Raw genomic sequence first — 26,806 nt, forward strand, 5'->3', positions numbered from 1 at the left:
CATGTCCGACTCTGTGCGACCCCATAGACGGCAGCCCACCAGGCTCTGCCCTCCCTGGGATTCCCCAGGCAAGAATACAGGAGTGGGTTGCCATTTCCTTCTCCAGTGCATGAAAGTGAAAAGTGAAAAGTGAAAGTGAAGTCGCTCAGTCGAGTCCGACTCTTAGTGACCCCATGGACTGCGGCCTACCAGGCTCCTCCGTCCATGGGATTTTCCAGGCAAGAGGACTGGAGTGGGTTGCCATTGCCTTCTCCAGTATAATGATGAGTAATTGAATTAAAAAATTTAAAAATTGAAGGATAATCAAGAAATTAAGCTTCTGTGTATCCTAAAAACATCAACTTGTAGTTGAAGTGCAGAGAAAGTAGAGAAGTTTTTCATTTTTAGGAGAGAAGTACAAGCAACTCCTCTTGGAAATTATATTCATTACAATTGTTCTCTTGCAAAAGATTTTCTGCTAATTGGCATTGGGTACTTCACAAGCCAGCTGTCACCTAATTACAGAACCTGAAAATATTTTAATAAGTTTTACTCTGAATTGAAAACTCCACATAAAAATAAACAAAGCTGCTGTCACTTATAAAATCATAAAGCCTAGTTTCATTTCTTACTTGGTTTCATATATAATAGGGTTTAAAATAAGAAGAAAATACAGTGCGACACATGAGAATGAAAAAAAATTTTGGTTTTGGCAGGGAAAGAAAAAATGATCCTGAAGTTTTGAGTGAATAAACAATGTTCTTAATGTTAATTTCCCACTTGGCGCTCACTAGTTTCATTTAACCACGTGCAACTCTTGAATCTGGCAAGTAAAACAAAGTGCTCCAGTCTGCTTGAAAATAAACCACCTGTATTTGTTTATATTTAAATCAGTTATCTCTGGAATAACAAGAATATTTCATTAAACTCTCAGAGTTTTGTATTTGTTGTTCAATAAAGGAGATTTAGATTTTACTCCATAATAAAAAACAGAAACATTTTAAGTTGGACTAGAATAACTTGCACACTGTATCAAAACTTAGCTGTGTGCAGCCTTTACAAATGCAAGCCACCTTATGATAAAAAACAAACAAAATCTATTTAAACTTATAATATTGAAAATTGTAATTGTCATATCAGATATTTCAATATCCATAAAGCTATTATATGGCAAAACAATTTCTCTTCAGTGTTGATGCATTAAATGGGTTAGCATTGATTTGTGATAACAGAATAAACTATGACTAATATAGATAAATAAATGCCAGGATAGCTTAGATACTAGCTGTATTTCTATCTTTAAATTTGGCTGAAAATTTGAGGGAGTAGAAAGTTGTTCTTTACAACACTGGGAAACAAATAATTTAATTAGCTCTGATTTTATGACTTCTGGAAACTTTGCAAGTCTCTCATCCTGATGCTTCTCCATAGGCCCTCTTCATCCTCAAATGTCATTTTACAGATTAATCCATGTGTTTATCTCACTCTCTTAAATTTGTCCACATTTTTTCTGTTATATTCCAAATTCTGTTTTTTTTTTTTTTTTTATAGAACATTTTAGACATCTATTTGTTAAACTGCTCCCTTGGAAGTTGTTCCCTGTGAGCTTTGGATTTCATCGTCAAAAACAATTATCAAGGTATTTTCAAAAATCAAATGCCATGGATTCTCAAGATAAATTACAACACTCTTAAGACAGAAGTGACTGCAGTCAAATAAATCATTTAGCAAATCCTCTTGTATTTCTGTATTTTTATAATTAATATATTTCATATTTTAGTACATTTTTAGATTTACAGATTAACTGACCAGTTATATAATGAAATTCCACATATCCACCTCCCACTTAGTTTCCTCTATTAATAACATCCTGCATTCATGTTGTATACTTCTTACAATCAATATTGATACATTACACATAATCCATAATTTACACCAGAGCTCATTCTTCATGCCATACAGTTCCATCAGTTTTGACAAATGCAAACTGCCATGTATCCACCATTATATTTTCATACAGGATAGTTTTTAACCCCCCTAAAAATTCCCTGTGCTTCATCTATTCATCCTTTCTGAAGGGGAGCAAAATACATCAACCCAAGATGTAGCACTTTGGCATACTATTTTGAGCTGGTTATTTTTAAGAAACAGCAGACTTAGGAGAGGCTCTGAAAACTGAGTAGAAGTTACCTTTCTGTAAGAAACATTTACACTGTAAGAGAAACTTCCATTTGTAAGAGTTTCTCCCTTCCTGTACCAGGAAGAGGACTGAGATAGCCTGGAACCGGGGACCCTTTGCTGAAGTGCTTGTACCTGGACAAATGTCTCCTCAGGAAACAAAATAAAAGGAACTATAAAGAAGTAAAAATAAGTGCATGCATGTGCAGCTGGGGAAAATTCTGGACAAAAGACACAAAAAGACCAATAATAATAATAATAACCAAACAAACCCAGCTGCCACTTCTGAAAGCTTTCAAAACATGATGTTGGGAGCAAAAGCAGGGTACTGCAGATGCCCCCTGCAGTAACACCACCAAAGAGGTTGGCAAAACACCTATGTCACCCCTCTGGTTCAACCTCTATACACGCCCCTTCCCTCATCTCATATAAGGAATCAGCTCTCCCCTTCTTGGGAGGTGAGCAAGGGAACATGTTACTTGTTTTTGTTCCCTCTTGCAGCTCAAGAGCCCCAATAAAACTTTACCTGAATTTCCTGTCTGGCCTCCAATCAATTTCTTTTGATTGGGGAAGGCCAAGAATCCTGGTCAATATCAGGATTGCCTACACAGCTCCAGAAGCTCTTATCAATGGATAAGGCAACAACTTATATCTGCATAATAACTTACCCCTCTTACTATGCATTTCTTGATATCTGCCTATAACTGACCCCCCCTCTCACCTCCAACATTTTCTTTTGTCTTTAGCTAGAGTTGGTATTTAAGGTGGTGGCTTGGGCCATTTAGGGAAGTTACTCAGTTTTCCTGGGTAAGTCCCATGTATACAGGAGGTATCCATGTTATTAAACTTCTGTTTGTTTTTCTCCTATTAATCTGTCTTTCATCACAGAGAGTATCTCATCCAAGAATCTAGAAAAGTGTAGTTCAGTTCAGTTCAGTTCAGTCGCTCAGTCGTGTCCAACTCTTAGCAACCCCATGAATCGCAGCACGCCAGGCCTCCCTGTCCATCACCAACTCCCAGAGTCCACCCAAACCCATGTCCGTTGAGTTGGTGATGTCATCCAACCATCTCATCCTCTGTCATCCCCTTCTCCTCCTGCCCTCAATCTTTCCCAGCATCAGGGTCTTTTCCAATGAGTCAGCTCTTCGCATGAGGTGGCCAAAGTATTGGAGTTTCAGCTTCATCATCAGTCCTTCCAATGAACACCCAGGACTCATCTCCTTTAGGATGGACTGGTTGGATCTTCTTGCAGTCCAAGGGACTCTTGAGAGTCTTCTCCAACACCACAGTTCAAAAACATCAATTCTTCTGTGCTCAGCTTTCTTTATAGTCCAACTCTCACATCCATACATGACCACTGGAAAAACCATAGCCTTGACTAGATGGAACTTTGTTGACAATATAATGTCTCTGCTTTTCAACATGCTATCTAGGTTGGTCATAACTTTCCTTCCAAGAAGTAAAGGTCTTTTAATTTCATGGCTGCAATCACCATCAGCAGTGATTTGGAGCCCAGAATAATAAAGTTAGCCACTGTTTCCCCATCTATTTGCCATGAAGTGATGGGACCAGATGCCATAGAGAAAATTCTTTTTCCTCACCTACACTTCCCTCCCTTCCAAAGAACATCTGACTATCACTCATCTTTTTACTGTCTCTGTAGTTCTGGCTTGTCCATGTCATATAATTAAACACATTCATTACTCAGACTGACTTCTTCCACTCCAGAATATGCATTTATATACATTTAATGTTCCTCCATGTATAAAATTTGCATTATAAAGAAAAAGAAAGGTTCAATACTGGAAATTTCATTTGGACCAAACTAAATAATGCTCTTTATTGAAGAGTAATTTTGGCAACCAACCTCTTCATGATGGAGCATTGTAAAAATATAGTATTATTATAAATAATAATTATTTATTATTAATTGGGCCCAGATTTTGTCAGTGTTACAACTTTATAAAAGGGAGTGATCTAAAAATAATTCCTACTTTACTGAGCAATTCCACTCCTGAGTATATATGCAAGAATAATGAAAATACTGATTCAAAAAGTGCCTCCCAATGTTCACAGCTGCATTATTTACAACAGCTAACATATGAAAGCAAATGTCCATCAACAGATGAGTAGATAAAGAGGATGTGGTATCTTTAGGCCCACACCAGAATGGTACTCAACCATTAAAAAAAGAATGAAATTTTGCCATTTTAACAACATGAGTGAACTTGGACAGTGTTATGATAAGTGAAATAAGTCAGACAGAGAAAGACAAATACCATCTGAGATCATTTATATGTGAGATATAAACAACATAACAAACTAGTGAATATTTTAATAACAAAAAAGAAACAGACCCATGGATATAGAGAACAAACTGATGGTTACCAGTAGGGAAGGGAAGAGGGAGGAGCAAGATAGGGGTAGGAGGTTAAGAAGTACAAACTATCATGTATAAAGTAAATAAGCTACAAAGATGTATTGTACAATTCAGGGAATATAGCCAGTATTTTATAATATCTAAAAATGGAGTATAACCTTTAGAAATTGTGAATCACTAATTTAAATCACAAAAAATTTAAAAAATAGTATTAAAAAAATAATTCCTACTTTTATCCCTCCCCAAATCTATCCTCATATGTGAAGGTGCTTGTCTCCCAATTAGCATCTAATATGCCAGAGATAAACAGAACAGATGTATGTTCAGCTGAATATTGCATATAAATATGCATTTTAATCATTTGTCACTTACCTACTTTTGCAATTGTAAATTATAGTCTTTTTAAATTAGAGTACACAACAGATGGTTAAGAGTTAGTTAAAAGTGATATTTCCTTTAATATAAACTACTGTGCCAAGTGATCTCACATTACAACAGTTAATTCATTCAGTACACCAATGTATATACTGTATTAAAATATATTGACTTAAATGAGCATTTCAGCCACATTTGCCATATCATGAGTCTGGTTTAAACACAATGTTACTGTAGTGTACTCACTCTATCTAAAGGAAAGAAAAAAAATGGAAGAAGAGAAGCTAGTAAGAAATCACACTCTGTGAAATGACAGATTCAGCATGATAAGAGATTCAATTTCTATCCCCACTTTCCTTTTTGGGAAAAGAAATCTTACATATACATGATTATAATAATAATACGATTTTAACTAAAGTGAGTTTCACAATAGAAAACTAATAGTCTGCTGAAGCACTTTAGTTTCTTTCTGTGTATGTCATTATGTTTGTAAATAAAAATAATAATAAAAAAGACACACCATATCATACATATAGAAGAGAATGATTATTGAGTGACGTTTTGACTCATAGGTGGGTACCAATATATTCAATACAGGTCATGTAGTACTTATACATACACACTCACACACACACACATATATATGTATTATATATATATATATATATATACATATGTATTATCTTATTTGTGCAAGAGTGTTTGGACATTTTCTGTCAAATAATCTGATTATTACACTTCAGGACACACTCAATTACCCTCCCCTCAGTATAAATGTTTTAAATTCACTAATGATGCACTCATACAAAGGACCCAAATATTTTGAATGGGATATTAGTCTTTTTTCTCGTTATAAATATAATGAAGTTAATTTTATAGGAAATGAACATTGAAACATATTACAACAGCCAAAGTAATCTGATCTTTCTACATTTTTACAGATCTAGATTTCTATTACATTAATATTTAGAGGCTAAAGATGTATGATATGTGCAAATGGAGAAATAATTAAAATTCAGTTATTTACCTGGCTTTAGCGATTTAATTATAACCACCCCAGATTATTTTCGAGACCATAAAAACTGTGCCAAGTAAACAGAGGTGTGTGAGAAACCACTGAATTCATCTTACAGAAATATCAGTGTAGATATATTTACTTCCACTCAAAACACCTTTATGAGTCTTTTAGATCAATATCTGGTATAACCGTTTTGAGTGAGCTGATTTCAGTGAGGGTACACATAGGAAAAGCAGTATGTAATGGGACTATCAGCTTTTCACCAAGTAGCTCTCTTTGTATTTTTCCATAGTCAGATGCTCTCTAGCATCAGATGCCCTCCTTTGGGTCATTTCTGGAGAGCTGATGTGTGCCTCGTTCACTGGTCTTGGAGGATACTCTGAACTACTCAACTTTCACATTCTGTGATGCACTTTCTCAGCTCTTGTCCACCTCCACCCAGTGACTTACTCTATACATTCTTTCTGCTGAAGTTACTTTGTTCCAACAGACCCAACCATTGGTTGCTGCTGCTGCTGCTGCTAAGTCGCTTCAGTCGTGTCCGACTCTGTGCAACCCCATAGACTGCAGCCCACCAGGCTCCCCTGTCCCTGGGATTCCCCAGGCAAGAACACTGGAGTGGGTTGCCATTTCCTTCTCCAATGCATGAAAGTGAAAAGTGAAAGTGAAGTCACTCAGTCGTGTCGGACTCTTAGCGACCCCATGGACTAAAGCCCACCAGGCTCCTCCGTCCATGGGATTTTCCAGGCAAGTGTAATGGAGTGGGGTGCCATTACCTTCTCTGAACCATTGGTTGGGTCCTCATCAAATGGCGAATATTCAGCTCCTATTCTGGATATACACGTTGTCCACTAGAAATTTCTGGATTTCTTGTCATGAAAATTACAGGTTGTACTGACTTCTCTAAAGCTTTCTTCCTTCATTCTGCTTTGATAGAAAGTTTTAGGTGGCCACTACTGTCAAAATTCCCCAGTCTTTTTTTTTTTTTTTTTAAATACAGGACATTCAATTTCAGAAAACAGATAGGGACTTTTCCAAAGAACTCCTCACTAATTCTCTGTCGGATACACTGAAGTGGTTATACAATTTTCTACTGCTTATTCAGCAAATACCTAGCCAGGAAGAAAGATAGTAGTTTTCTCTTTATGAGGAGACCTCATTCTCACCACTAACTTTGTTTAAAGTGGGGCAGAAATATCTCTAAAGAGAAGAGAGATTTGTAGTGATAATCCACTATGCCAAAACACCTCAGATTCTAGACTCGTCCTTTTTTATTTTCATTTCTTACAAAGGCTGGAAGTGAGTAATCAGTAAGTTACTGTTAGGACTTTTTCAATTTCTTTATTTTTTGTACATCTTTCATGAACTGGTCAAGCACTTCTCTTCAGAAAGTGGAGCTATTTATCACATATTATTCCAAGATAACAAAGACAAAATTTAAAACCACTATCTTGGTGCACAGACTTTTGCTCAGAATATTTTGGTTACTTAGGGTTACACCACTTTTTGAGCATACTGTTAGGTTGATTTTTAACATAAGCACAATGTGTTAAATTACACTTTTTTAAACTTAAGACAGCAATATTTTATATTAATCATTCTATCTAAAAGATTAAGCATTATTTTTTAATGCTGATATACTTGACATTTCCAAGACTCTGCCAATACACGAACTAGATTGCATTTTTAAAATCTGAATGGAATTTATGGTAAACATGGGTCGTAATTACTAGGTCACAATGCATATATATATATAAGTATTTGAATTTACCTTCTTAAATGTCACCTTTACATATAATTAAGTAAAACATAATTAAGTCACAGTAGAATTTTATGCCTTGTAATTTTTTTCCACAAACAATAAACACTACCTAACTTTATTCTGAAAACAACTAGAGAAAGAAGAAAAAATAAAACCCAAAGTTAGTAGAAGGAAAGAAATCATAATGATCAGAGTAGAAATAAATGAAATAGAGACAAAGGAAATGACAGAAAAGATCAATGAATCTAAAGGCTGGTTCTTGGAAAAGATAAACAAAATTGATAAACCTTTAGTCAAACTCATTAAAAAAAAGAGGGCTCAAATCAATAAAATTAGAAATGGAAAAGGAGACGTTACAACTGACAACACAGAAATCCAAAGGATCATAACAGACTACTACAAGCAACTATATGCCAATAAAATGGAAAACTCCGAAGAACTATTGTACAAATTCTTAGAAAGGTACAATCTCCCAAGACTCAACCCACAAGAAATAGAAAATATGGAAAGACCAACTGCAAGTACTGATATTGAAACTATGATTTAAAAAAAATCAAAGAAACAAAAGTTTAGGACTAGATGGCTTCACAGGTGAATTCTATGAAATATTTAGGACGAGCTAACACCTATCCTTCTGAAGCTATTCCAAAAATTTGCAGAGGAAGGAACTCATTCTATGAGGCCACCATCACCCTGATGCCCAAACCAAAGAGACCACAAAAAAAGAAAATTTCAGACTGATATCACTGATAAACAGACACAAAAAACTCAACAAAACACTAGCAATCCAAAACAAACAATACACTAAAAGGATCACAAAACATGATCATATGGGATCTATCCTAGGTATGCAAGGGTTTTTCAATATCTGCAAATCAATCAGTGTTATACACCACATTAACACAATGAAGAATAAAATCATACGGATTGTCTCAATAAATGCAAAAAAAACTTTTTACAAAATTCAACACCCATTAATGATAAAATCTCTCCAGAAAGTGGGTATAGAGGGAACATGTGTCAACCTAATAAAGGTCTTACATGAAAAACCCACAGATAACATCATACTCAACAGAAAAAAGCTGAAAGCATTTCCTCAAAGATCAGGAATAAGAAGAGGATGTTCACTATTGCCACTTTTAATCAACATATTTTTGAAAGTGAAAGTCCTAGTGAAAAAAATCAGAGAAGTAAAAGAAAGGAATCCAAATTGGAAAGGAAGTAAAACTGGCACTGTTTGCTGATGACATGATACTATACACAGAAAATCCTAAAGATGCTACCAGAAAACTACTAGAGCTCAATCAATAATTTGGTAAAGTTGCAGGGTACAAAATTAATATACAGAAACCTCCTGCATTTCTAAACACAAAAAAATGAGATCAGAAACAGAAATTAAAGAAACAATCCCATTTACCATTTCATCAAAAATAATAAAATACCTAGGAATAAACTGACCTAAGGAGACAAAAGACCTTTACTCTGAAAACTGTTAAGAAACTGATGAAAGAAATTGAAGATGACACAAACAGGTGGGGAGATATACCAAGTTCTTGGATTAAGAAAAGCAATATTGTCAAAATAAGTACACTACCCAAGGCAATATATAGATTCAATGCAACCCCTGTCAAATTACCTATGGCATTTTTCACACAACTAGAACAAAAAATTTTACAACTTGTATGGAAAAACAAAAGACCATGAACAGCCAACGCAAGTTTGAGAAAGAAAAACAGATCTGGAGGAATCAGGCTCCCTGAGTTCAGATTATACTACATAAGTACAGTCATTAAAACAGTATGGTACTGGCACACAAAACAAATTTATATCAATGGAACTGGACAGAAAGCCTAGAAATAAATCCATATACCTATGGTCAATTAATCTATGACAAAGGATACAAGAATATAAAATAAAGAGAAAAGAATCTCTTCAATAAGTGGTGCTGGGAAAACTGGACAGCTACATGTAAAAGAATGAAATTAGAATATTCTTTAACACTGTACACAAGAATAAACCAAAAATTCATTAAAGGACTAAATGTAAGATCAGATACTCTAAAATTCTTTGAGGAAAACATAGGCAGAACACTCTCTTACATAAATCACAGTAAGATCTTTTTTCAGTACACCTCAAAGAATGATATAAATAAAAACAAAAATAAACAAATGGAACCTAACTTAAAAGCTTTTGCAGAGGAAAGGAAACCATCAACAAAACAAAAGGTCAACGCACAAAATGGGATAAAATATTTGCAAACAAAGCAACCAATAAGAGATTCATCTCCAAAATATACAAACTACTCAGACAAGCTGAATATCAAAAACCAACAACCCAATCAAAAAATGGGCAGAATATTTAGATAAGCATTTCTCCAAAAAAACATGTAAATGATGGCCAAAAAGCACGTAAAAAGGTGTTCAACATTGTTAATTATTAGAGAAATGTAAATCAAAACTATAGTGAAGTATCACCTCACACTGGTCAGAATGGCCATCATCAAAAAATCTACAAACAGTAAATGCTGGAGAGGGTGTGGAAGAAAGGAAACTCTCCTACACTGTTGGTGGGAATGTAAATTGGTACAAGCCATACTGAGAATAGTATGGAAGTTCCTCAAAAAACTAAGACTGGAACTATTAATCCCATATGATCCTGCAGTCCCACTCCTGGGCCTATATTCAGAGAAAAAACATACTTCAAAAAGATACATGCACCCCAAAATTCATTGCACCACTATTTATAATATCTAAGACATGGAAGCAACTTAAGTATCCATCAACAGGGTAATGGATAAAGATGTGGTACACATACAGTGGGATATTAGTCATAAAAAAGAATGAAATAATGCCATTTGCAGCAACATGGATAGACCCAGAGATTATTATATTAAGCGAAATCTAAAAAGAATGATACAAATGAACATATTTACAAAGAGAAAGAGATTCACAGACATAGAAAACAAAATTATGGTTACCAAAGGGGAAAGTTATAGGGAGGGAGGGATAAATTAGGAGGTTGTGATTAATATATATACACAGCACTATATATAAAACAAATAATCAACAAGGACCTATTCATAGCATGGGGACTCTACTCAATAGGCTTCCCAGGTGGCTCACTGGTAAAGAATCCACCTGGCAATGTAGGGGACACGAAAGACATGAGTGCAATTTCTGTGTTGGGAAGATCCCCTGGAGAAAGATATGGCAATCAACAACAGTATTATTGCCTGGAGAATCCCATGGACAGAGGAACCTGGCGGGCCACAGTCCATGGGGTTGCAAAGAGTTGGACATGACTGAACAACTGAGGACTCATGTACTTTCCTCAATATTCTATAACAACCTATATAGGAAAAGAATCTAAAAAAGAATGGATACGTGTATATGTATAACTGAACCGCTTTGCTGTACATCTGAAACTAATGCAACACTGAATTAACTATAATACAAAATAAAAATTAAATTAAAAAAGTTGTTTTTAAAAAAGCACTTATCTCTGATTGTTTTGGAAGTTTATAAGTCCAAGATCAAGGGACCAACAGATTCACTGTCTGGTGAAAGCCTGCTTCCTGGTTCTTAACTGGTGGAAAGGGTTAGGGGTCTCTCTGGAACCTCTTTTACAAAAACATAGATTTCATCCATAAGGACTCCACCTTAAAGAGCTAATAACCTTGCTGAAGATACCACCTTCTAATTCTGTTTGCTTGATGGTTAGGATTTCAACCTATGACTTTTGTGGGGACACAAACAATTCAGTCTCCAGCTTAGTCTAGATTTATTAGTTTTCTCTTAGAAAGAGAAATATAAAACACTTCTTATGCATACATTTGTCAAATTTTGAAGTTGTATGAGTTAATATGCAATTTGCATGTGTGTGTGTGTGAAAAAACAGTGGCAAAGGGAATACGCTGTGTATGTTGCCATTATTGAATATTGTATATTATTCTACTTCTTGATACTGATTTTCACTCAAGTTTATGATTCTAATGCACAAAACAGCTTTTAAAAAGTGTTCGTTATAGACCTTTTCAAGATCACACTATATATGATAAAAAGCCCCTTCACTATCAGTGCCATCAAAATTACACCAGAAAGTCCCAATTTACAGTATTTTACCTTAATAAGGAAAATAATAGGAATTAAATATGTTTGTTTCCCTGTAATAGATGTAAGGGAAACAGTGGAAACAGTGTCAGACTTTATTTTTTTGGGCTCCAAAATCGCTGCTGATGGTGATTGCAGCCATGAAATTAAAAGACGCTTACTCCTTGGAAGGAAGATTATGGCCAACCTAGATAGCATATTTAAAAGCAGAGACATTACTTTGCCAACAAAAGTCTGTCTAGTCAAGGCTATGGATTTTCCAGTGGTCATATATGGATGTGAGAGTTGGACAGTGAAGAAAGCTGAGCACCGCAGAATTGATGCTTTTGAACTGTGGTGTTGGAGAAGACTCTTGAGAGTCCCTTGGACTGCAAGGAGATCCAATCAATCCATCCTAAAGGAGATCAATCCTGGGTGTTCATTGGAAAGACTGATGTTGAAGCTGAAACTCCAATACTTTGGCCACCTCATGCAAAGAGTTGACTCATTGGAAAAGACCCTAATGCTAGGTAGGACCGGGAGCAGGAGGAGAAGGGGACGACAGAGGATGAGATGGTTGGATGGCATCATCGACTCGATGGACATGGGTTTGGGTGGACTCAGGGAGTTGGTGATGGACAGAGAGGCCTGGCATGCTGCAATTCATGGGGTTGCAAAGAGTCGGACACGACTGAGCGACTGAACTGACCTGAATCGATGTACGAACAAAAAATATGGAATAAAAAAAAACTTTCTGAAAAAAATATTTATATATGTAATACATACAATGTATAAGATATATTTATATAATTGGGAGAAAAGAGCTTCCCTGGTGGCTCAGAAGGTAAAGAATCTGCCTGCAAAGAAGGATATCCAGATTCAATCCCTGGTTTGGGAAGATCCCCTGGAGAAGGGCATGGCAACCCACTCCAGTATTCTTGCCTGGAGAATCCCATGGACAGATGAGCCTGGCAGACTATAGTCCATGGGTTGCAAAGAGTCAGACACGACTGAGCTACTAACACTACTACTAGTAGCATAAGATAAAAGGTCTAATTAAAATACAAACCATAAAAATAACATCTGCAAACAGCATATTTTATGGTATATTATTAGTATAAAAATATTTATCATACATTATTAATCAGCATTTATTTATAAACCATTTTTAAGCTGACCATTTCTAATTTACATTTGAAAATAAATACTTTCACTATGCACAGTTTTCCTTGTAATGAAAAGCACTAGAGCTTTAGTAAGTACTGAGTGTTGCTGATTTATATCATGGAGTATATATCCATATAGTAGATAACTTGCAATGTAGTAATCATGCATTATAAGAGTTAACCCAATTTCAGTTAACAGCTAACACTTTAGCAAAAGTCAAAATTTTTATGGTACATTACTTTCAAAACCAACAATGAAAAAGTGATAATAAGAAAGCAAAAGTCTCTAATAGGAAATAAGGAACATTTCAGGGATTAAGTCATTATAGCTGAGTGATGATAAATAATAGTTAGCAACTGGATATACAAATATTAGCTCCATGACACTATTCTGATTCCTGTAGTTCAATGATGGTAGAATTTTATAATTTCTCATTCTATTTCCTGTACCTCTAATGAATATCACTAATTGTGTCATTCTCAGGCAAAGCTAACATCAAGACCAAAAACTTGATGAGAATGTTATGCTTTGGAAAGAGAAATTACCCTTGAACAACACATAGGGATAGGTTAAAATCAGGAGTGTGAGTTAGAATGATAAAAACAACTCAGGTTCTTGGAATAAGAAAATAAGAAGGGGTCAATATGAATATAAATAATGTCAGAAAAAAATAACATCACGTTAGACATGCAAGAGTCAAAAGTACACAGAACTACAGAAAAGAGTAAGTTGAAACACTTCAAGTTCAATATCAAGCAACATTTAGCATGGTTCAAGCAAGTAACTGATTCAATGCATTGCAGTCAATAAAAATTGCATATATATGAAAGAAAATGAGACATTATTATGACATAGACTATAGGAAATGAAGTGATTAGAGAAGAGACTTAAATAGCAGTAAAAGCATATGTATGAAAAGCTTTGAGGACCATGCTTAAAGAAGGTGAAGCTTGATGGTAAGCATTAAGAAGCTACTGGGAGTTTGAAGAGACAGGAAATCATAAGGTAAAATTGTCCATAATATGAGATCTAGTGTTAAAGTACTTAGGTTGAATCCTTGTTTTGTCACTTACTAGTTCTGGGATCTTGGGCCAGGCAGTTAACTTCTCTGTGCCTCAGATTTATTTTCTGTAAAATAAGGATAACAACTATAAGTACATAATGTTATACAAACTAAACAGACTAAATAATTTAGTATTTATAAAGCTTTTTAAGCAGAGCTTCTAGCACAGCAAGTGATAACTGCATTTTGATAAATAAAACATAAAAGTAAATAAAATGAGCAAAGAGAATGTTATTGGCTTTTGGAAAATGATGAACAGTTACCAACAATGTACTAACTGAAATTTTGTGTAAGAGATGGTGATGACTGGATTGCTAAAGCTTCTTGTGCAGTCCCTCTGGAACCTCCTGAGACAAATGAGGAGGTTTTAATTGTCTGCATTTATTTTAGTAAAGAGAGAGCCTTTCATTGTCAATTTTGGGTTTGGCACAGTTACTCAAATATCAGGCAACCTCTGGTGGATTACTAATCTGTACAGACTTCTGGCAATGTATGTGGCAGTAGTCAAAACTTCTGATCATTGATGGGAGAGACTCAATGATAATCAACAGTCTAATGTCATACAGTGATGAGGCTAGGTGGAAGGGGTTACCATGCTAGACACTGAAATAAAATCATCAGACTTCAGAGATACATCTCTCTCCCTCTGTCTTACATGGACACACACACATACCATGTTGCTGCTCTTGTTTGCTGACACATAGGAAAACAAATCACAAATATCTTCATATTCCATGCCAAATATTTTAGTTTTAGCATACAGACAGACAAACAGACCAATTGAACAGAACAGACTGCCAGGAAATAAATCCACATATATGGTCAACTGATGTTCAACAAGGGTGCCAAGGCTACACAATAAGAAAAGGATAACCTCTTCAAGAGGTAGTACTAGAAAAATTAGATATCTACAAGCAAATAATGATATTGGACCCTTATCTCATACCATACACAAAGCAAACTCAAAAAGGATTAAAGATGAACATGTAAGAATTGAATCCATAAAGCTCCTAGAAAACAAAGGAATATCTTCTTGAGATTGGTCATGGCAGTGATTTCATGGATAGGACACGAAAAGCACAACAACAAAAGCAGAAATAAACAAGCGGGACTATATCAAACTAAAAAGTTTCTGTCATGGTTGATGGTTTAGTTGCTAAGTCATGCCAGACTCTTGCAACTGCATGGACTGTAGCCCGCCAAGTTCCTCTGTCCATGGAATTTCCCAGGCAAGAATACTGGAGTGTGTTGCCAACTTCCTCCTCCAGAAAAAGTTTCTGTAAAGGAAATTAACCCTTTATAAATAGATATATTGTTTGCAGATATTTTCTCCCATCCTTTTCCTTTTGTTGATTATTTCCTTTGTGCTAAGTTGCTTCAGTCATGTCCGAATCTATGCTACCCTATGGATTGTAGCCCATCAGGCTCCTCAGTCCATGGTATTCTCCAGGCAAGAATACTGGAGTCGGTTGCCATTTCCTTTTCCAGGGGATCTTCCCAACCCAGAGATAGAACCCTTGTCGCTTAAGTCTCCTGAATTGGCAGGCAGGTTCTTTAGCTGTACAGAAGCTTTACAGACATGTTTGCTGCATAAGCAAAAAGAAAAAAACAGTCCAATTAAAACACGGGCTAAGGACTTGAACAGACATATTTCTAAAGAATACATACAAATGGCCAACAAGGATAGAAAAAGATGCCAACATCTCCAATCATCAAGAAATGCACATTAAAACCACAAACGTATCATCTCACACCTCTTAGGATGTCTGTTATCAAAATATAAAAGACAAGTGTTGGCAAAGTTATAGAGAGATTAGAACTCTTGTACACTACTGGTAGAATGCAAAATGGTATAGTTGCTATGGAAAATAGTATGGAAGCTCACAAAAATGGAACTATAATACGGTCCAAAAATTCTACTTCTGAGTACCTATCCAAAAGACCTGAAATTAGAATCTCAAAGAAATATTATCACTAGTATGTTCAGTGCAACTACTAACAGCCATATCAGATATCAAGAGTAATCAGATATTAAGGATGGAGGGTTCTTGCTAAACTGAGAGCCATATTCTTGCTACAATTGAATTTTATAAGGAAGGACACAGATGGGCCTAGAAGAGGGTTTGGGAGTCTGACTAAAGCTTGAAAGTTGATCAAGCAAAGAATTTTTTCATCAGTGAAAATTGGACTTTCAATAGTTAATGAAGTCTGAGTTTAACTGTATAAATACAATTTTGACAACTGGAAGCAAACAAAAAGCTAAAGCAAGATGAAGAAGTCTGGACTTAGGTTCAAGTAGTAAAAATAGGTGCTGCAAGACAAGATTATTCAATAGATGTACTTATTATCTAAATAAAAATCTTGAAAAAAGACAAAAAGTCTTTCAGTATCCATAATACAGGAAATGCAAATTAATTTCCCCAGGACTAAAATAAAATTCAAACTCACTACAATGGAAAATTTATTATGGATATGTTTTTCTGTGAGAATAGTTAACAACAAATTTATTTGGTCTGTGACCTGTTTTTCTCATATTATTGAATTACTGGCTTTTATTTTTATTTTTTTAATGTTATTGTTTTTTGGCTTCAGGATAGTTTACTGAATTCATAAAAATGAGTTAGAAAGCAGTCCTTTGTAAGCTGGTTTTGACTCTCTGGAAGATCTCATTAAAATTGATAACATTATTAATCATTTCAAATAATTTACCACTGAACATACTTCACTTTATAGAAAAGTTTTTATTTACATTTTAAATTTAATAACTAGAGGACCACACAGTTTTTGCTCTTTTTTGCATTTATCCAGTTATGTTTTTCAAGAAATATGCTCATTCATTCAAATGTTTGAATTTATTTTCTTAGACTTGTGCAAGCTATACAAATTTTATTATTTTAATATTAAAATATCCATAGTGGTAATCATAGCTTTTGTTTTCAGTACTGGCAATTTGTACTGCTTTCTTTTATTCATAAGATGTCTAAGAAGTTTAACATTTTTGATTTTCAAAGAATTTAATTTTTGATTTGCTGACTTCTCTGTATATATTTAAATTTTTATTTCTGATTTTGTCTCAATTATTTCCTCCCTTCTACTTGTATTTATGTTTAATGTCTTTTTTCTAGATTATTAAGAAAAATGAAAGCTACTTTACAATGGTTATTAATATTTTTCATGTTTCCATTTTTCATTTCAGAATATTTGCAAATTTTATTTTTCCTCTAACCTATGAGTTATTAGAAGTGTACTGCTTGCTTGCTTAATGACTTTTCTGTTATTTTATTCTAGCTTAATCAAACTGTTGTAAAAACATTTTTTTTCAAATTTTAGTCTGGCTTTGAAACTTGTGGAGTCATGCTTTTATTAATCAATTCATGATCCATTTTGGTAAATGGTCCAAGTGCATTTGAAAATTCTTTTCATTGTGGAGGTGAGAGTTGATGTGCTTTGTATGCATCAACTCACCTCCTTTGTTCAAGTTTGTTTTGCACGTTGTTGAGTTATATATATATATATATATATATATTTTGGTCTATGCCTATCAGTTACTAATAGAAGTTTCCTTTAATCTTCCAAATAGTGACTTCCCTGGTGATCCAGTAGCTAAGATTCTGTGCTTCCACTGCAGGGAGCACAGGTTCCATCCCTCTTCTGGGAAATAAGATTTCGTGTGCTCCATATCTGTACAACATGACCAAATCAATTAAAAAAACAAAAGCAACAAAAAACTTCTAAATATGATTCTGAATTTATCTAATAATCCTTTTATTTCTGTCAACTTTGCCTTATATATTTGAAACCATGTTAATGCATACAAAATTGATCTTATTATATATGGAAGTTTAATTGAAATTTAAGTTTAGGATGCTGGAATTACTAAATTGGCTTAGTTATTTTTATAGTTTTCCTAGCTTTTTATTTTAAAAATTTCAATTTTCTAATACGGAAAATAGATCAGGAGGAAATGATGCACCTGGATGAAATGGGACTTTTTCCCTAATCCTCAACCTTATCCAGGTAATATTTATATTATGGTAAATAATGTAGGAAAATAACATTTGTTTAATAATATATTTTAGAAGAAGATTGAACATATTATTGGATTTTTATGTAATGTTATGAATTTATCCACATCAAACATCACTGTTCAATTAAACTGTTTAATAATAGTCAAGAAAAATTTAATCATCCTTCAAACAACATAAAGCTTAAGCAATACACCTTGCCATTTATAGAATTTAAAATAAGTTAATTATTTTTATTTTTAATTCATGTTTGGTAAGGATTACCAATGAACTGGGGGAAAATGCATGATTCAAGTTAATATGAACTTGACAGGTTGATAAGGAAATAATGTAACTGAGCAGTTTAGTGAATATGAAAGCTTTTAAGGTGGGATGTTTATAATTTAGACAACTTCAATATGAACATCACTGACAAGCACAAACTTTTACTAGTTTCCTCTTTGATGCTTAGAATAAAACTTTGCAGAAGCATGCCATGAGAGCTTTCACTACCTCCAATATGATAATGCAGTATTTTATTTGAAAAACTGAAATAAATCAGGAGCTGTTTACTTTGTGGAAAAGAATATGAAAAATATGCTCTTCAAACCTTTTCACAAATAAAGGTAAACATCTTTTTACAAATAAAGGAAAACACCTTTTGTATCATTATGTCTCAAATGACTTGACATTTAATAGTTTAAAATGCAATCAACATTAAAAGTTAAGAATTAAAGAGAAATTGTGATCAAATATTTATATTTCATACTTTAAAGGAAAAAAAATGTTAATAACACTAGACCAATGATTTCAATTACCAAGGGAAATGCAGGATTATTGGACTTAAAATGTTTACAAGACAACCTTTGTCTTTTCATCCAGAATCATTTTCTCTACCTGCTTGATGATCAGCAGAGTAAGTTCTTTATAGTGGAATTCTATGTCCAACTATTTGTTATTCAATCTCTCATACAGGTGGGATAAGGGAGACAAATGTAAATCAGAATACTGACTTGCTTAAATTATTTTTTAAAAATATTTTTTGTATTCTTGGTTTTATAATACACTAGTTAAGACTTTGAATTTAAGAGACTCCTAGAATGAGAATCTTAGCTCAGCCAAAAACAAGTTTAGTGAAAATAATGATCTTATATGAAATCAATGATTCTCATGTTTTCTCATATGTAAGTGGAAATGATAATGCCTACTTTATAAATTGCTTCACTTCAATGGCTACTTTTAAGTGTCAATTTGACTAGAATATTGTCCCAGAAATTTAATCAAACACTAATTTCATGGTTCTTATGATGGTATTTTGTAGATATGGTTAGCATTTACAATCAATTGACTTAAAAAAAAAAAACTATTTTGTGGTAGTGCCTTTGTCTGGTTTTGGTATCAGTGTCATGGTGGCCTGGTAGAATGAATTTGGAAATGTCCCCTTCTCAATTTTCTGGAATAATTTGAGAAGAAAAGGTATTAGCTCTTTTATTATGTTTGGTAGAATTCCCCCTGTGAAGTTGCCTGGTCCTGAACTTCTGTTTGCTGGGAGATTTGCTATTAAAAATGCAATGTCACTACTGGTGACAAGTTTGTTCAGCTTCTCTATTTCTTCCTGATTCAAACTTGAAAAATTGCATATTTCTAGAAGTGTACCCATTTCTTCCAGGTTGTCCAATTTGTTGCCATATAAATGTCTGTAGTATTCTCTTTTAAATTTTTTGGTGTCTCTGTGGTATCCTTTGTTATTTCTCTTCTCTCATTTCTTACTTTGTTTATTTAGGTCCCCTCTTTTCTTCTTCTTCAGTCTAGTTAAGGCTTACCTTTTTGTTTCTCTTGAAAAAATTAGCTCCAGGTTTCACAGTGACCGAACAGGAGACTGAACCAAAACTACCTGCTAGTGTTGAAGGGCCTCCTGTGGAAACATCGGTAGGCCGGGGATCACCACAGGGAAAGGAGCACTGAAAGGTCCTCTTTGGTGTAAACTTTCCAGGAGTTCCTCATTAACTGCAGAAGTGCAGCAGCGACTGCGATGGTGCAGAAGCGTGGCCGAGAAGAGATACCCCACTTCCAAGGTAAGGAGAAGCGGCTGTGCTTTGCTGGAACAGCCATGAAGAAATACCCCATGTCCAAGGTAAGAGAAACCCAAGTCAGATGGTAGGCACTGAGATAGGGCATCAGAGGGCAGACAGACTGAAACCACAATCACAGACACCTAGCCAATCTGATCACACGGACCACAGTCTTGTCTAACTCAGTGAAACTAGCCATACCGTGTGGGGCCAACCAAGACGGATGGGTCATGGTGGAGAGGTCTGACGTAATGTGGTCCACTGGAGAAGGGCATGGCAAACCACTTCAGTATTCTTGCCTTGAGAACCTCATGAACAGTATGAAAAGGCAAAAAGATAGGACACTGAAAGATGAACTCCCCAGGTCAGTAGGTGCCCAATATGCTACTGGAGATCAGTGGAAAAATAACTCCAGAAAGAATGATGAGATGGAGCCAAAGCAAAACCAACACCCAGTTGTGGAAGGGACTGGTGATAGAAGCAAAGTCCGATGCTGTAAAGAGCAATATTGCATAGGAACCTGGAATGTTAGGTCCATGAATCAAGGCAAATTGGAAGTGGTTAAACAGGAGATGGCAAGAGTGAGTGTCAACATTTCAAGAATCAGATTGATTATATTCTTTGCAGCCGAAGATGCAGAAACTCTTTACAGTCATCGATAACAAGACTGGGAATTGACTTTGGCTCAGATCATGAACTCCTTATTGGTAAATTCAGACTGAAATTGAAGAAAGTGGAGAAAACCACTAGACCATTCAGGTATGACCTAAATCAAATCCCTTATGACTATATAGTGAAAGTGAGAAATAGATTTAAGGGACTAGATCTGATAGAGTGCCTGATGAACTATGAATGGAGGTTCGTGACATTGTACAGGAGACAGGGATCAAGACCATCCCCAAGAAAAAGAAATGCAAAAAAGCCAAATGGCTGTCTGAGGAGACCTTACAAATAGCTGTGAAAAGAAGGGAAGTGAAACACAAAGGAGAAAAGGAAAGATATACCCATTTGAATGCAGAGTTCCAAAGAATAGCAAGGAGACATAAGAAAGCCTTCCTCAGTGATCAGCGCAAAGAAATAGAGGAAAACAATAGAAAGGGAAAGACTAGAGATCTCTTCAAGAAAATTAGAGATACCAAGGGAACATTTCATGCAAAGATGGAAACAATAAAGGACAGAAATGGTATGGACCTAACAGAAGCAGAAGATACTAAGAAGAGATGGCAAGAATACATAGAAGAACTATACAAAAAAAGATTTTCATGAACCAGATATCCACAATGGTGTGATCACTCATCTAGAGCCAGACATCCTGGAATGGGAAGTCAAGTGACCCTTAGGAAGCATCCAAATAGGATGAGGAGTACGTCAAGGCTGTATATTGTCACCCTGTTTATTTAACTTATATGCAGAGTACATCATGAGAAATGCTGGGCTGGAGGAAGCACAAGCTGGAATCAAGATTGCCAGGAGAAATGTCAAATCTGTCACATGCTTTTTCATGGGAATGTGTAATCCAAACTACATGGCCTACCATCACTCAAAGTCTGAATATTGTCTTTGACTCTCCAAAGAGATCTTTAGTTACCAGAGAACATAGTTATATTATATTATTTTTGGATAAAGATAAGCACAAAATTTAGCATTTAAGTAACTATGAATAGTGTATCACCATCTTCTCATGGCTATCAAACTATTTCTTTTCTCTCCTAATTATCCTATTTCAACGTCTTCTCCACAGGCTCCTTTGATAGTCTATTTCCTTCAATCGCATTTCCCCAGGGCTCTGCCTCTTGACTTCTCTTATATTTATGAACACCTTCTTCCTGACAGTCACATACCTTTATCTACATGCTATGTTCATGTATATTTTGCATATTTCAAATTTATATCTCCAGTCAGAATTCTCCTCTGAGTTCTGAGCAGATTTGTTGTTGTTCAGTCACTAAGTTGTGTCTGACTCCGAGACCCCAATTACCTACTAGAAATTTCCAAACTTATCCAATTTCCTACTTGACAGAAACTTAACATGCCCTGAATTGTATTACTGTTGTTGTTTATTTCTTAAACTTACTTTTTGCATAGCCTTTCCCTTCTCATTTAAGAAAAACTCCATCCCCAAGTGAAAACCTTAGAATTCAACTCCAGTTTTTCTCTTACACCTTACTTTGTTGTTTGAACACATCCTTCTGCCTCTGTTTTGGAAAAATTGAAGTACCCATTCACTTCTTACCACATCCACTGCTATTTGCCAGGAGCAAGTCACTATCATTTCCAATCTGGATTAAGAAATTAGAGGGTTTAAAAGCTACAGTAATCTTGTCACAACATAAGCTGGATCTTACCACTTGATCTTGTTGGTGTTATTCAGTCAGTTGGTCATGCCCCACTCTTTGTCCCAGTCCAGACCCCATGGACAGCAGCATGCCAGGCTTCCCTGTCTTTCACCATTGCCCAGAGCTTGCTCAAATTCATGTCTATTGAGTCGGTGATGGTGATGCCATCCAACCATCTTGTACTCTGTCATCCCCTTCTCCTCTTGCTTTCAATCTTTCCTGGCATCAAGGCCTTTTCTAATGAGTCAGCTCTTCCATGAGGTGGCCAAAGTATGGGAGCGTCAGCTTCGGCATCAGTCCTTCCAATGAATATTCAAGGTCAATTTCCTTTAGGATTACTTCAAAGGCTTCCTCCGACACTTAGGGTAAAGGTCAAAGTCCTTTCAATCAAAGTGCTTTCAATCCCTGATCTCTTCAAGTACTAATTTTCCTATTTTTCAAAGCCCCAGCTTTTTTTATTTCATCAAATACTCAAATGGTTCTAATTCAAAAATAATAACTAATGAAAGTAATTCATAAGGATTAAATAAAATGCCCATTTCCCAGGTGGCTCAGTGGTAAAGAATTTTCCTGCCAAGCAAGAGACCTGGGTTTGATCCTTGGGTCATTAAGGTCCCCTGGAAAAGGAAATGGCAATCCACTCTAGTATTCTTGTCTGAGAAATACCAAGGACAGAGAAGCCTAGTGGGCTATATATAGTCCATGGGGTCACAAAGAGTCAGACATGACTGAGCACACACACACACAAATAAAACGATGCATATCTAAATATCTGACACAACTGCAGGCGAGAAATGGAAAATCAGCCCTTCCCTGATGGCTCAGTCGTAATGAATCTGCCTGCCAATGCAGAAGATGTGGGTTTGACCGCTGGGTTGGGAAGATCCCCTGAAGAAGGAAATGGCAACCAACTCCACTATTCTTGCCTGGGAAATCTCATGGACAGAGGAGCCTGGCAGGCTACAGTCCAGAGAGTCACAAAGAATTGGACAGGACTTAGTCACTAAAATAACAACAACAAATGGATAGTCAATTGCTTTTTGTTCTTGCTGTTGACCTTGTATTTATTTATATTTAAACTAACCATATTTTGGTCATGGAAGCACACACTATTTTAAGGATATATGTTTCCAAATCCTTGAATCTGCCTTCCTAAATGTCTTATCTTGAGTGATTCTACAAAATATTGGTTAATTTTCTAAAATTACGATCTTTATGATACTTTTTACCTAAATTAGTTTCAAGCAAAAAAAAGAAAACACTTCCTGTGATTTACAGAATAATAAGCACTTAAACTTGTTAGGCTCTTCACTGTGTCTATTTTTGCCTCTTTCCATGTACCTATTATAAAACTAGTAGAGACTTATAGAATTTGTGATTTCCACTAACCACCATTTTTTAAAAATCCATCTGTAAATATTGAGAGACAGTTACTCATCGATTTGTCCTTGTACAAAGTCCATTGCCTGACCATGTTTTGACCCTTAAAGAGATTTTCTCCAAAGAAGAACACAAGGTGCCCAGTATGATTATCTCAGCAGTATAACAAATCACTGCCTCGGTGAACTTTTAGTCATCGACAGTGGCCCTACAGATTTTATTGCTTTTACAAGAATTTTACAGGATTATTTGGTCATGTGTTTTACAAAAGAAACCATTGAGAGGCTTTAGGTTAAATTTTACCTAATATTTAACTATTGTGTCATTTGTATTATTCAACAGTACATGAAGTATTTTCCTAACTAGAAAGTGAAGTTGCTCAGTCCTGTCGGACTCTTTGCAACCCCATGGCCTATGGCCTACCAGGCTCCTCCGCCCATGGGATTTTCCAGGCAAGAGTACTGGAGTGGGCTGCCATTTCCTTTTCCAGGGGATCTTCCTGACCCAGGTTTACTCTTAATTAGAGTAAACCTCAATCATATCTCAGAAGGACTATTTTGATCTGTACTTTATAACATATTAGTAAACATTTTAATACCTACAGTATTTGAAGAGCATATTAGTAAAATACATTTTATCCTATGAATGTAATATATTGAAGACCTCAAAGGAAAAAAACGTATATTTTTTACCATAATAATTCCAAGAAAATATAAGTGAAACCACTATGCATCCTGAATTAGTCACATATCAATGGCAACTTTAGGTAAATAATAGGCAAACAGCACTAATTTTCATGGAAAAATAATTAAGGACTATTTGTAAGATAAAATTCAACTTCAAAATAGATACAAATCTTTACTTAAACAATGCCCATTTTCTTGATTTTTTCAAGTCCTAATATCACAGAATAAATCAGAATCTGTTTCTCCTGAAAATGTTGAAACATTCATAGCTATTCCCAATTCTGAATCTTTTAGCAAGACAATACTGAGTTTTTTGTATTTTTTTTCCTAGCCTCTTTTGGAATATATGGACTTTAATATCCTGCTACCAGTTCTTTTCTGGCTCAACTGGTAAAGAATCTGCCTGCAATGTGGGAGACCTGGGTTTGATCCTTGGGTTGGGAAGATCCCTTGTAGAAGGGAAAGGCTACCTACTCCAGTATTCTGGCCTGGAGAATTCCATGGACTCTTTCATTGATGGGGTTGCAAAGAGTAGGGCACGACTGAGCGACTTTCACTTCACCAGTTCTTTGGACAAAAATGATCATATTCTTGAAGATCAATTAAACTCTAAACCTGACCATATTTCTACTTTTATTATTCCACAGAAGGTATAGAAGAATGCATTCTGCCATTTTATGTGATTAAATATTTCTTCCAGTCACTAATTATAAGTAATTCATTTATTCCTTTTTAAGGAGCTACTAGATGCTATACGGGGGCTTCACTGGAGGCTTAGTGGTAAAGAAACTGCCTGCTAATGCAGGAGATGTGGGTTCGATCCCTGGGTCAGAAAGATCCCCTGGAGAAGGAAATGGTGACCCACTCCAGTATTCTTGCCTGGGAAATCCCATGGACAGAGGAGCCTGATGGCTACAGTCTATGGGGTCACTAAGGAGTCCCTGTAGCTCAAACGGTAAAGAATCTGCCTGTGATGCAGGAGACCAGGGTTCAATCCCTGGGTTGAGAAGTTCCTCTGGAGAAGGGGATGGCAATCCACTTCAGTATATTTGCCTTGAAAATTTCATGGACAGAGAAGCCTGGTGGGCTACAGTCCATGGAGTCACAAAGAGTCGGACACGACTGAGCGACTAACACACACACAAAGAGTCACACAGGACTTAGCAACTAAGTAACAATGACAACAAACAGATGTTGTGCGCCCAAGGGTCAATCACACTGCTCATATCTTTAACATCCCCTGGAGTCTAATGGGACAGTTACCACGATTACTGTAGCTCCTTCTCTGTCTTCTGCCGCTGTCACTAATTATTCCTTGCATAACATTTTGCATGTACTAGACACAGTTTTAAATTCTTCACGTGTTCAATTTTATATGTCATATCTCATGTTATTTATTTATAACAATGTTGTTCCAGTTGAAGTGACTGCGCCAAAGTAGTTAAAAGTGCTATTCATGAGTAACTATTATGACTTTTATTTCCTATGTAGAGGAATTAGAACGCATTAATAACATGGATAATCTTCCATAAAAATGCACGGCTGCATATATTTTGGCAATCACTTGTCAGAGAAAATAACTCAAAACTGAATATTCATATTTTAAAATAACTTATTTCTCACCCTAGACAAAGATGCAAAAATAGCTACTTAATTCTAGGGGAATAATGCAACGAAGAGAGTAGAAATTATTTTAATGGTTTTTCCTATTTATTTATTCTTGGCAAAGTTAAGCTGCAACCTCCTCCCTCTACCGAACTCAATTAACAAATATCTAATTATCTTAGTTGTTTTTGATGCATGTAAATCTTATGACATTGTTATTTCATCTATTACAAAGGAAAAAAGTTAATTTGTGAGAGGTTGTGTGTCTCATCCAGAGTTACTGAGTTAGTGTGCAGTTGAATGAAAACATACATTAGAAAGTCTAGCTTAAGTTCCTGTGTGCTTAACATTACACTATCTTGCCTGCACACCAGATTAATCAATTTTACCTACATGAATTTAAGAGAGGAATTTCAGAGGAGCCAATTTATAGATTCTGAATGACCAATACAAGTAAATGAGCCCACCTAACAGTATTAGAGACAAACAACCACCATATCAATTGAAAAAAACCAAAAAACAAAAACTGCTGCACCACTAAATTATGACAAAGAAGAAAAGATGAGGCTATACTGCACAGTTAAGTAGTGGCCTTTTGAAGTAGAGATCCTGGACTTTAATGCTCTCTCTGCAACTTAAAAAGCTGTGTGTGCTGTGCTTAGCCACTCAGTTGTGTCTGACTCTCGGCAACCCCATGGACTGTAGCCCACCAA

The 26,806-nt window shown here is 35.5% G+C and overlaps 1 long non-coding RNA gene across 1 annotated transcript in view; it reads right to left on the minus strand.

Annotated features, from left to right (window-relative positions):
- LOC145545157 (uncharacterized) overlaps positions 1–26,806 on the minus strand; it is an 81,941-nt gene that overhangs the window by 48,839 nt on the left and 6,296 nt on the right. The window contains exon 2 of the long non-coding RNA XR_014081923.1: positions 14,021–14,075. This is a non-coding gene — a long non-coding RNA (uncharacterized LOC145545157). The remainder of the gene's footprint in view (positions 1–14,020; positions 14,076–26,806) is intronic.

The sequence above is a fragment of the Giraffa tippelskirchi genome, chromosome 4, assembly GCF_054371585.1.
Source record: "Giraffa tippelskirchi isolate mGirTip1 chromosome 4, T2T-mGirTip1v1.2.pri, whole genome shotgun sequence".
Taxonomy (NCBI): domain Eukaryota; kingdom Metazoa; phylum Chordata; class Mammalia; order Artiodactyla; family Giraffidae; genus Giraffa; species Giraffa tippelskirchi.